The sequence below is a fragment of the Mesitornis unicolor genome, unplaced genomic scaffold, assembly GCF_000695765.1.
Source record: "Mesitornis unicolor isolate BGI_N332 unplaced genomic scaffold, ASM69576v1 scaffold49376, whole genome shotgun sequence".
Taxonomy (NCBI): Eukaryota; Metazoa; Chordata; class Aves; order Mesitornithiformes; family Mesitornithidae; genus Mesitornis; species Mesitornis unicolor.
The window spans coordinates 7,433-20,457 of NW_010191276.1; the positions used below are offsets into that span (position 1 = coordinate 7,433).

General features: G+C 36.9%; 1 pseudogene; it reads right to left on the reverse strand.

Moving 5' to 3' along the window:
- Window positions 1–8,985: 8,985 nt before the first annotated feature.
- LOC104542398 lies at window positions 8,986–11,512 on the reverse strand (annotated as a pseudogene).
- Between the last annotated feature and the right edge of the window lie 1,513 nt (window positions 11,513–13,025).

The window sequence follows — 13,025 nt, forward strand, 5'->3', positions numbered from 1 at the left end:
TGCTGTATTTCAGAGCAGGAAGTTTGAAAAACTTTAGAAATTTTAGAAAACAGAGTAAGACAAAGCTCTTTCACACGAGCATCCTAAACAGAAAGGGCAGCTTACCAAGATAACATAATTCCAAGAAATCCTTTTATATCACAAGTATAATTAAGGCAGTGCAATTAGATGCATTCTAGAATGCATCAGTAAAAGCTGGAATCTCACAGAAGACTTCCTGGGCTACCCCAATGTCTCTTGCCAAGAAAAATATTAGCCTACAATCCCAAAGGTCAGACTTTCAGGTAAAGGAGTGTGAAGGAGCAATGAATGATTCAATCTGTCCTGCAGGGTCAGATTACTTTTGTGATGAATGAAAAAAAATAAAGATTCTCTGAGCAAAAGCAGAAAATACAGAACTCCATGCTGCCACTCCACGCTCATGATGCTATGTGCTATACAGCTCTGTCCATAAAAATAGTCTCCAGTATGCTGGGCAGAGAGAGAAATGTAAGAGGAGGTGTAATACAAAGTATCTGACATCCTGTGGGTTTGCTCTTAAGTTACTTTCCACAAGGTCCACAGATACTTTTGTTTTCTACAGTGTGTCCACACCTGATGAGACAAAATAGGCCACTGAGAATTTCAGTCACTGCCCATACAGATCTATGTATCCACATCTGATGATTTCTGAAGTTCCTTTTTCACTGGTTTGTTTTAATACTTTCTAGGTAATATTAGATAAAATTACCTCCCCCCACACCAGTACTACGTTCTTACAGACAGTCTCATTACTCTGGCATCCTATTTAATCCTAATATCAATTCACAAACCTACAGGGAGAGATTGCCCAGTTTCATCCTCAGTTATGTCACAACAGTGGCCAGACAAACTCTGTTGCAGCAAGAAAAACTAAAATGCCTGGGGTCTCACAGGCTTGTTAGGCAGCACCTTCAGGTGCCAAAAAAAGGACCAGCTACTTCAAAATCCAAATTACTCTAATGTAGGTATGACAAGATTCCTCAAGACTACAGACATTATACTTAAATAAGTATTATAACACAAGAATAATGCCTCCTCCTCCCTTTCAACTTGACTCCCTCACTTAAAGTACTGGGCATCTAGTCATGTAATTAGTTGATACTGCACCAAACTATCTAGCAAAGATACAATTTTTAAGAAGTAGCTAACCACAAACAAAATTAGAAATGTGTATTTATTAATGTCATTAGGAGTTCAAGTCAGAACGGTTCTGACTGAGGTGAAGCTGTTCTTTGGTTTCAAGTACAGAACAAATTCAGACTATTCTTAAGGAAATGCCCCATTGAAGTACACCAGCTACTTTAAGGAAGCACCATAGGAGCACACAGAGCTTAAAACACGGAAAGGAAAAAAAAAGGAAGATGGCTTTTGAAGAAAGTTGAAGAAAGACTCCATATTTCTGGGAGAGAGATGGGACAGGTCTGGGGGAAGGCCATGCCAGCACATTTCAGCTGTGCTTAAATCAGAGTTGCAATACACTGGGAATAAATCATAAGAAATCCTCTCTCTTGAAGAATCTGAATTTGAGCATAAGGTACAAATGTATTGACAATGTAATACCTACTGATGGTAACACCAAGTATTACTATTCAATTTTAATCCATCCATCACTCTAAAACTAGACAAATAAGACTCCATAAGACTCACTCAAGGTCACAAAATGTGGTAGATCAGCAGTTGGGAACTCTTTACTCATAGATCATTTAACTATTTTCTATACTAATAACAAGGACACTCAATATATTGGTGAACAGAAATATCTGGTTGATTCTCTCTTGTACTGGGGAAAAAAGAAAGAGCTGAGTGGCACACAACTCTTTCCTGGCTGGAACATCTCTACTAATGAAGGACTTTAATATCAACTTGCAGATAAAAGAGCAAATACAACAATGGGGAGGAAAAATGCCTTAGTTGTTGGAAATCTAGAGGTCTCAGTAACAGCTTAGGTAAAGATACCATGAAAATCTAGATACATTTAAGAGTATTTGTTTCAGTAATAAAATTCTATGTATACATATTCTTCCACATGGAAATGCAGATTTGACATCAAGACGTTTTAACTTTTACATTTACCTTCAGCATCTTAAAATCTTAAGACATTCCACTGGCAACATGAAAAGCAGAAAAAAGAATCAAATTTCAACCAGCTCATCAGACAGAAACTGCTTTTTATGTGTGCTGTTTTAACTAGCTTGCACCTGAAGGGCCTGTTTCAAGGCTGCTCGTTGTAGAAAGTTATAGCTAAAAAAGAAATGCCTGTGTCAAGAAAAGCTATATAGTGTCACTACACCTGTTATATGAATTAAAATGAAGCACAAGACTTTCTGAATACTCTGTACTGAATGTCTCCATAAATCAATCACTGCTATTTACGAAAAACTTCCTAAGAATTTTCAGTGTACTAAAATTGTATTCAAGCCAGTAAATATTGCTTTTCATTCAGAAGACTTTGTGCTGCAAATGCATCCAGTGGCTGTTATATAGTGCTGCTAGCACAGTGTGGAGGCTCAGGATCTACCTGCTTGGAATTAGCACTGTACTGTTTCCAAAATAATTTCAGCACTTCTATCATACCATTACATAGTTACATCCAAGAAAAAAACAAACAAACAAGGAAAAAACCCACAAAAGACCACACAGGGCAAGGGATTTTATCTCAAATGGTAAACTCAAAGAGATTCACACTTCATAAAAGTTTCCCAAATACTATTTTAAAAACAATTATTATATCTCTGAATAGCTGTTTTAATAGAATCATTTGCTTGGAAAAGACCTCTAAGCTAATCGAGTCCATAATTTTTTAAAAATAATTTCTTACTTTTATGTATTTATTTTTAATTTGTATTTTATTTATTGCATACTTTTTACATTATCTTAAGCTTACTCATATTTGTATTTTTATTGCAGCTGTAACACAACAGTCCAAAATTGAGAAAGCTCCTCTTCAAACAAGAGCTACAGCTTTGGCATTAACCTCCTGAAGGGAAGGTACAACTAAAGAAAGGAAGATGGGGAGAAGACAATACCTACAACACGTCACTCTGACAACGCCTACAACACGTCACTCTACAGAGAGAAATGTGTTAGAAATAAACACCGAGTCTGAATTCACATAAGTTACCCATTTGAGAAATCAAACTGCCAGTTTAAAGCTTACTATAAAGTCATTTTGAGAAGTGATTTGAAAAAATTAAGGTAATTAACACTAAATTACTTATAACTAACTAAATTAGTGTAAGAAATTAGTTACTAAAGTAAACAATGCTATTTTAGCAAGCTTATTTTCCCTTGCTCTAAAAAGCTGTGCATATTTCAGCGTACTTCACTGTGAATACCTGTGCCTCTCAAACCAGAAAGCGTTCTGCCCAATCTCTAATTCAGAATTGCCCTTCATCAACTTTAATCACAGAGGGGAAAAAAACCCAACAAATCAAAAAATAAAATCTTATGAAATTTCACAAATTACCTAGGGAGAAGGAAAAGATGCAGCTATTTTACACTGGCTAAAATTCTGGCAACATGTCAATAAATGACAAAACAGATTCATTCCGATGCGATCCAGATTTCACCACAAGAGCAATTAAATTCTCAGCACAGCAGCTAAAACCCATCTGTCTCTTCAAGGCAGATTTCAATTACTGTTCCATAATCCTATACCCTTATAATTACATTGCTGCTCACTCTGCATACACCCAAAATACTGGCCTGCTTTATTTCAGTGAAAATTAAAGTAGCACAAACATTCTTATTGTTACTAGAGCCTACAATAAGTGGTCAGAGGACTCACCTCTTTTGTAGATATTCTACAATACAATTCTACGTATATTCTAAGATAGGGTTTTGATATGACCTGGTAATACAGAGAGCACTCAAAAGTTTCCTGTCTAAACCTAATTGCCCAAATGAAATTGCTCTGAACGAAAACAACAACAACACACGTGTCAACAACTTGTTCTCTAGAGCATTAAATAAAAAAGCTAGAGCTAGTGAAATATCTTCAGTTTGAATTTTTACTTCTTGCAGACTATTAAGCACTAGAATAATGCAGTGTCTTTAAAAAATAGTACACACAGTAACTGTAATATCTATCCTGTTCTTAATGTAAATAAAAACTTTGACTTTCCAAAAATGTGCAAAGCTTGGCTCTGAACAAACACGTAACAAAGCTTGCATTTCTCACCTGTCTACTTCATACAATGGACAGGACAAAACAAAACAGTTCAAACCTTGCTACAGCAAGAGTGCTTTATTATTGGTTAAGCAAAGGAGCGATGTGTGTGTGTGTGTGTGTGTATATATATGTGTATATATAATGAAAGCAAAAGTGTAGCAAAGTTAATAAATATACTATAGTCCAAGCCCTCATTCCAAGACATAGGGAAATAAACTATTTCTGTTTCCTGCACTCTGAAGTAAAATTCCCTCAATCCTAAGCAGCTACTTCAATGATCACTGCATAACAGAAATCAGATATTCAGTTCTTCAAATGTGTAACTACCAGACTTCTACTGAGGGAATGCTAACCCTCTCTGTTGCTAACTGGATAGGCACAAGCAAGCAAAATACTAACAGAGTTTCCTCCTCCAATGAAACAGAATTAAACCATAGGAACTAAGAACTTTCAAAAATCTTAGTTTCAGCTTGGCTCTGTAAATTGTAAGGTGGTTTTTTTTTTTTGTTTAATGAAGACAGTTACATTACAATCATGAGCAGAATTCTAACCTAGAGACATAGTAAATGCTCCAGATTAAAGTTTGGCTTTGGTTTGCTGCTGGTTTGGGTTTTTTTTACTTTTTCCTTTCTTTCTGTAATCTAAGTCTTAATTTCGTTTGCAAGGGTTTTTTGTTTTTGAATAATTGTAACCTAAGCTTCATTTATAACTACTCACTCAGTGGCAGTGAAATGAAGAGATATTTTGATTATAACCCTTAACTTGGTCCTTGACCTAAAGCTAGCTAGCAACAGGATTTATAAAGCCTGTATTTAAAAGAGAAAACCAAATCAAATCAAGAAAACCTACCAAACAGAAAAACCCCTCAAAAACCCCAACCAACTGAAAAAAAAACCAAAACAACCCACAACCAAAACACAGCAGAGATTGTACATCACATTGTTGAGCAGCTTTCTGCCGTGAAACAGTAAATTAGTGTCCTGGTTTGAGCTAAATAGAACTGATTTTCTATTTAGTGATTCTACTTTTCAGCTCAGTCTCTTTTAAGTGACTGAACTTGCTGAAAACTAGCAGCATGTTTTTCCCAAACAGTGCTGCTAGAAGATATGCTCAAGGTCAGTTGTCTCACCATGGGTGCCATGTCTGTGCCTACAGGGGAGGGAAGCGGACCCAAAACTGACCAACGAGGTATTCCATCCCACACACGTCATACTCAGTATAAAAGCCGAGGGATCACGAGGGTCTCGATCCCTTCTTCCATTGTGGAGCCCTTCCATCTCGGACCCTGTCATCTGTCCCGATCCTGCAGAGGCCGAGACCTCAGCAGACCCTGCTGGTTCATCTGCCTCTGATCCTGATTTGTGTCCTGCATCCTGCTCCCACTGCTGCTGAGTTTGGTCTGGGACTTTTCCAGTGCCCGGCTCCGCAGAGCCTCTGGTGATGTATTTGTCATTGGGGGAGGGTGGGGGAAGGATTTTATATTGGGTTTGTATATATTTGTACATATCTGTAAATATTTCATTATTTTCCTATTTACATTACTATCCTGTAGTATCAGTATTATTGTTTTATTAAATCTGTTAGTTTCTTTTCCAACCCGTAAAGTCTCTCTCCCTTATTCTCTTTTCTCTTTCCTTTTTGGGGAGGGGAGAGGGGTTCACAGAGAGCGTCTGTCCATGATTTAGTGGCTCCCAGCCCTAAACCAAGACAATTAGCTTTGCATTAAAGTTGGTAGCTGGAACACGACATGAGTGAACAGTACAGCTAAACATTAAGTGAGAATACATCTAGACAAATATTGTTTACATTGCTGATTTACACAGGTCATCACAACTGCTCTGCTAAGCATCAGTCTTCTCACACAGAACTGAGCAGAAATAGCACCAGTGATTTGGTGCTCAGCAGCAAAGACCAGGTATTGAAAGGAGTACAAGGAACACCAATGCAGTGAATGCTTAAAAACTTGAAAGGAGTTCAATTGCTTGAATGTTAACCCATTAATCTGCTGCCCTCAAAACTGCCAGTGAAACAGAAGTAGTGACAGTGAAATAAGTTATTTTCTGTTACACAACCAAAGAATAAAAACTTTTTCATTCTGACAAGGTCTCAAAAAAATCCACACACGTTCTACTAAGCTGCAAGTCCCCATGGCATCGTCTTTATGAGACATTATTTAGATTTGTATACATTTTATACATACAACACTGGACTGCATGTTTTCTCCATAGCTGTTGGCTCAGCCAGTGAGTAACAGAAGGATTGTCCTAAAAGATGCTAAATTTATTTCACTTTTTTCCCTGCTATGTCCTTAAAACCAGGCTCTACAAAGAAGCACTGCTTTTCTCCTCCCAAAGAAGGAACAAGAAGTTGAAGTAGCCAGCAAGTTCCTTCCATTGTCTTCCTATTCTGCCAGCCCAGAAGCCTAGTTCAAGTCTCCTCTGCAAAAAAGCTGCCTTTTTAAAAATGGTCAAAATACTTCTAATCTAAGATTACCCAAGTAAGAGCTGCCATCTATAGAAAAGTTTAGGAAAAGCAATTAATATTTGTTGATAATAAGGATGATATAGCTTTAAAGACTAACAGTACAAGAGCAGGATGGAAATAATAATAAAAGGTTAATTTTGCACTAAACACTACCAATTACTCACCATCTAATTACTTGAATTGTTATTCACCTACTTTGCTTCCACTCACCCCAGCCTGATGCCACAGAAACTCCAAAAACAACTATCTGCTTCGGAGATATCCCTGGACATACTCATTTCAAGGGGCAGTCAGGTTCAAGCATTCAAAATTCTTAAATCTGGTTCTTATCAACTGGATTTTGACCACAGGTATTAACTGTTTTTACCCTCACCACACTAGAGAACAGAAACTGCATAATTTGTCAGCAACCAAGACATCTGATGTGCTGACTAATCGTAATAATTATTCTCAATGCCTTCAGTTCTAGTTTGGTTTTTTTTTTTTACGACTTGTCTTTATCCTCTGCCTGCAGAGAAATGGAAAAACCTGGAACAAAAGCTGACATTAACATAATTCTCCAGAAATAATGAAAAACTCTATCAGAAATTCTTCTGCACCTTCAGATTAAAAACAATCAGTGTTTAATCTTTAGGCTGAAGTAATCAAATAAATCATGCTTTCTACCAAAACCAACAAGCACAGAGGAAAAACACGAACAAACAAAAAAACCACCACTAAACGACAATTACAAGCTACAATTTCCCCTCAAAAACCAAGCTGACTGAAAATACTTTTCTGCCCTGTAAAAATGAAAGATGTATTATTATGCTTCCCTCATTTGAAATAAAAATTCACGGTACAGTAAGCACCATAATTCTAGAACAGTACTAATGGGATAAAAATCAAAATGGGTAGAAAAAACATATGACTTTGTAGATTTAACAGTAAGTCTTACTTACGACCTCCTCCTTTCTTCACTTTCTCAAAACCTAGTAAGTTCATTCTTCCATTTTTAAGCCCTTCCTAAAAGCTATTTACTTTCAGTAAAAAAAAAAGAAATAAACCAAAATAGTGAACAAAAAAATCAAAAGCTTCTGATGTAACTCTGCTCCACAAGGCTTACAACAGCTTCTGTCAATCAGAACATTGATTATCAAGCCATACACATGCACAAATTAATGCATGAAGGTCACATGTTTCAAAAGCCTAGATACAGTATTCATAAGCATGGAAAAGTAGTGTCTTTCATTTGTCTAATAAACTACACTGTATGTATCAAAAATATCTATTTAAAATTCATCAAGGAAAAAGCTTAAAAAACATCCTTTTTTTTCTGGCATGTGTAAGCATGTGTCTGGAGAAAAGGGTCTTTCTTTTTGCAGTGGCCTACATTAAACTTTTTTTGTCCTCTATAAACATCAGTAAAGCTACAAAGCTCTTCCAAGATGGCCAGAATTACCACAAAAAGTTAATAACCATTTCTAAATTATTTCAAGCACTACATCCCAACACCATAATTTAAGACAGAAAGCAAACACCACCACAAGCAGCTGGGAATAGATCTGGACTTTGTATGCAGTGACACACAAAACTATAATTACATAGTTATGCCAGATTTTCAGGAGAAGTCTCTGCTGTTCTGCTCTTGGCCACAGCAGACCAATCAAAGTCTGAGAGGGAGCCACAGGCCCTGTCCAAGTCCAAAGCTCATATCTACATTATTACTTTGGCACTGGTGACACAGTATCTACAACACCTGAAACACAGGAAGCACAGCATATTGATTATACCAAACTCTTTTTGTTAGAAATTCTGATTGTTAGCATCACGCTAATAATATTCGAGTTGCTTAATTCAAAAAATAGTTCAGATAAATTAATATGATTTATGAAGGACAGACAGAAATTATTTCCTTCAAGCCCACCAAGATCCCAAGGTTGGCTCCCTGAGCCTGAAGTCTGATAGGAGATAGCTATTTTCTTCCTTTTTCACTTGTAGGCGTGGCAACTGGCAGAAGATACAAACTATCATTTGTAAAGATTAATTCCTTTGTTTCTTGTGATATTTGCCATGAAATAGCATAAGGAAGGACCTGTTCTGTCCTAACTTCAGACTAGGGGAAAAGGTATGTAAACAGCCTAATCAAGGTCACCGGTCCAGGAAAAAAAGTTACTAAACAAGAAGTTTCAAAAAGCTATCAACTGCAGAGGGAAGAGGAAACAATTATTAAGTAAACAGTAAACAGTAAATTCGGTTTCTAAAATAAACTTAATAAGCAATAAATTCAAACCACTACAATTATGTAAGTTATGCATATAAATACATACTATGCTGTTCATTTCTGAAGATTCGTAACTTCCACACGGATGGACATTTCCAATCGGTTCCAATCCTTCTTCATCCCACATATATGTGCCATCAGAGCTGTCAGATGGAGACAGCTCAAAGGAGGACCCAGCTCTATAATTCATCTCTGGAGAAATCACACTCTCAGCAGTATGCTTTGTGCTTTCACTGTTGTCATCCACTGCTTAAAGAAAACAAGAATACTTAAGACTCTGAAAGCAATACAACATGCCAAAAATAAAAATTAAGATGTGTATTATAGGCATATTAACTTCTCTGAAACCCAACTGTAACAGAAATATCTGAAAGCATTCTACACTGTTGTTCACTCATCCTAGAGGGGAAAAAAGCTCAAGCTGGTTTGGTAGCTACAACTAAGTATCCTTCCAACCTAAACCTTCGCTAGCCTTTTACACTACACTAATTCACCCATCATAAAAGCTACTTTCTAGAACTTTGTATCTTTTTTAACATATTAGAAGGTGGACTCAAAAGTATATCCTTTGGATACAATTTTTCAACTGTAACTCCCCTCAAAACAAGGGAGTACTATGAAAAGCCCGAGACTTTAAAACATCATCTGCCTCTCTCATTATTTTTTAAAGAATTACTATAACATGCATCAGGAAAAACAAAATAAAAAAACCAGTGAAATTTCTATTTATAATTTAAGTTATTTTATTAGATACCCTACACTTATTCCAACTACTTAGAAGCAGTTACAGCTGTTCCCTGCCTACAGAAGCAAAGGGGACAGAGGGGGTAGTGAAAATCACCCATACAGAGCAATAAATGGTGAAGCAAGGATATGAGGAATCCCACAACCCTATCACAAGCATGGCTAAAGTTGGAATTATTCATTCTTTTCCCAAAGAAAAGGAGCTCTTCAAAGTAATTCCTGGGAAAGATATCTATCATGCAAAAAAGGCACTGTAAGAAAATAAATGGGCCAGCATAGAGCCAAGTTCCACTCCGAAACAATTCACAAGCAATGGGTACTTATATAAAACATAGTTACAGTTACAGAATCTTGACTTAGTACCTAAATTTCAAACAGAACATTAAGTATTTACCAGACACGTTTATATCAAGCCAGTCATCAGCATTACAGCAAGATCCTCCACTTTCCTTGAGAGAAGTGAAAGGCTCGATGGATGTTATGCTCCCACGCTCTAACTCTTGAAGGCAATTCTCCTGCTGTATTTGTATAGTTCTGTTTGGGTCTTCTATATCTATGAAATCATCACTGAAGTCTTCACTCAAATCATTTTTTTCAGAGGATGATAAAGAAGATATAGATATTTCATCTCCATCATCACTCATACACATGACTTTTGACCCATGTTTTCCCATACTTTCATGCAGGCTCTCATCAGATTCTGCTCTTGGAGCATTGCTCTCTATAATACTGTTTTTCTCAATTGTCCTATTAATATTTGTTGAAATGTTAGAGTTGTCCACAATGCATGAGTCAGGAGTTGTACTTTTGGTGCCATCTACAACAATATTTCCAGCAAACCGCTGCCCGGTGGGCTTCAGCAGAGAAGGCCGCCTTAATCTGTATCCAAAAGAAGCTGCCGACCCAGATCCATTTGACAGTGGGGGCTTCTTTGAACAAGGAGCCGACATACCAGTGTAGGGCCTCGTAAATCCATACTTCATAGGTTCATTTCCATTGGGTACATCCAACTGACGTGCATTTCTTGACAACAAAGTCGACCTCTGAGATGTCTTGGCAGCTAGATTTTGACTATGATAAGGCCTTGTAAGATCCACAGCTTTATTAAAGGAATGTGACCTGGTTAAAGATGCAGTGGGAAGGAAAGAATTCTGAATGGAATGTGAAAAACTTTGTGATCTTACCATTTTTTCACAGGAAAAACCCTTGCTACTGTCTGTAGATTGTGCCAGGCTTTCTCCTGAGCTTGTCCTTGTGGCACTGGAATTTGCTCTGGGTCTCTGCAAACCTACCGCCGGCCTATTTCCATAAAATCCATTTAAATGCGATTTTGGAGCACTGAGTCCAGAATACGAGGTCCTTCCTGACAGGGTACCTTTGGCAAATTTTGCTGAACTAGAGAGTCCAGGCAAAGACTTTGGGTTTAATTCCTCAGTAGAAGATACAAACATATTGGTTTGCTTTGCTGCTTTTGATGCAACTGAAGCAGTACTGTTCAAACCCACCCTGAGCACATCATTACCCAACGCTCCTTGAGATTGAGAATACTTCTCAGAATCAATTAATTTTTCATTACAGTTAAGTTTAGAGTTGATTTCTCTCTCATTTTGATCATTAAGTTGATATTTATTTGATTTTTTCCAGTTGAAAGAAAAGGAAGACATGCGAACAGAGCCATTTTGCTTGCCAAAGTTTTTGCCACCATTATTCCCTGCTAAACTAACAGCCGTCCCATTTGGCATAGGTTGCAAGACACTTCCTAAAGTTTTTGTTCCATATTTGGGTAGCCTGGAAACCAAGGATGTTCTGTTTTGATTTTTTTCTTCCATGAGCTATTGGGTGCATTGGTCCTTAAAAGGTGCTTAAATCTAAGGAAAAGAAAACAATATATTAGATCTTGATCAACCACACATCAAACAACAGATACATTTGCATCTATTTTTTTTCTTCATTTTGAAATCTATAAAATCACAGGGTTTTTTCTTTTTCCACTGAGCAGCAAACAGAATTTTTCAATTGTGTTAAAATTATTGAATTACACATTTAAGACTTTACATTTTAAAAATCCCCGCAAATAAACCACAACACAACCCTGGGTTCAGCAATGTAAAACTGCAAAAACTATCATGTAACATCTGACTAAAAGCTAATTTTCTGGGTTTTTTCTGGTTTTGTTTTTTCTGGTTTCCCCAATGTCTGTGCTATGAGATACAAAATCACTAATTTATTTTTTTTTTTCAGATCTTATTGCTATCCCCAGTTCAAGATGACCATTCCTAGCCATTTTTTCCTCTTCGTATGGAAACTGTAGTCTATTTTGGTCATCTTATTCACACACAAGACTTGAGGTACAGGGTAACAGCTGCATAAGGTCAGCATTAGTTAAGTGAATTCAGAAGTTTTACTTCTGTGCAGCGATACATGAACACAAAATCCCAGGTACAAAAGTATGAGATAAAAACAGAATTATAGCATTCATGTGTTCCCTTGTATCTTAAATTCTGCTCCCATTCACCTGACTTGGAATACAGAGACTCCACTATAGTCTTTAATGAAGATTTGTTGTATCTCAACTTACAGTCATGTCATTTTGGTCTATTTTATATCCCACTTAAAGTCATCTCTGCTTCACAGACATATCGTTGCCTCAAAAGTTGTTGCCTTGAGAATTCCAATCTCCTTGCTTTGATGTACTGCGTTTTGCTTCTTCCACACTTATCCACATATCTATCGTACTATTTGGACAACTGTACCACTCTCTTGCACAGCACTTGTTTGCTTTTCCTGGCTACACAATACGAACAACTTGGCTACATGCTATTAGTAAAGACTTGAGATTCAGACAATAAGGCCTCGAGAAGTCTCCAAGTTTCAATGTTTCATCTTAAGACAACTTCTAATCTTGTGGTAAATTCTGTATTTGCAACACTAGGTTTCTGGTTTTTCAAGACAGTTGTAAAAGGTTATCTTGATTTTGCTAGCCTGGATTTTATGTTTTTGTCAGTTCCAGCCCCTAGTCTTACAATAGTGTAAAGACACAGCATTTCAGTTCACACGTTATTCCCTGAAACTATTATCTGTGTTTGTCTTTTCACAGCTGGCAGGACTGAAAAACAACATGAAAAATTTTAAACCATGGCAAATGCTGTAAGAATCAACACAGTAAGACACATACTTATTCAAGGTACAGAAAGTACCTTGTGTAACCACAGCAAGCATTACCTTAAAGTGAGTCACTCCCCAAGCTGCAAGATCTCACTAAGAAACACGATAAAATCAAAGTGTCATGCAAATTCATGCAAACTAAAGTACCCTCAGGATTTTGTAAATTAATAGGATGCC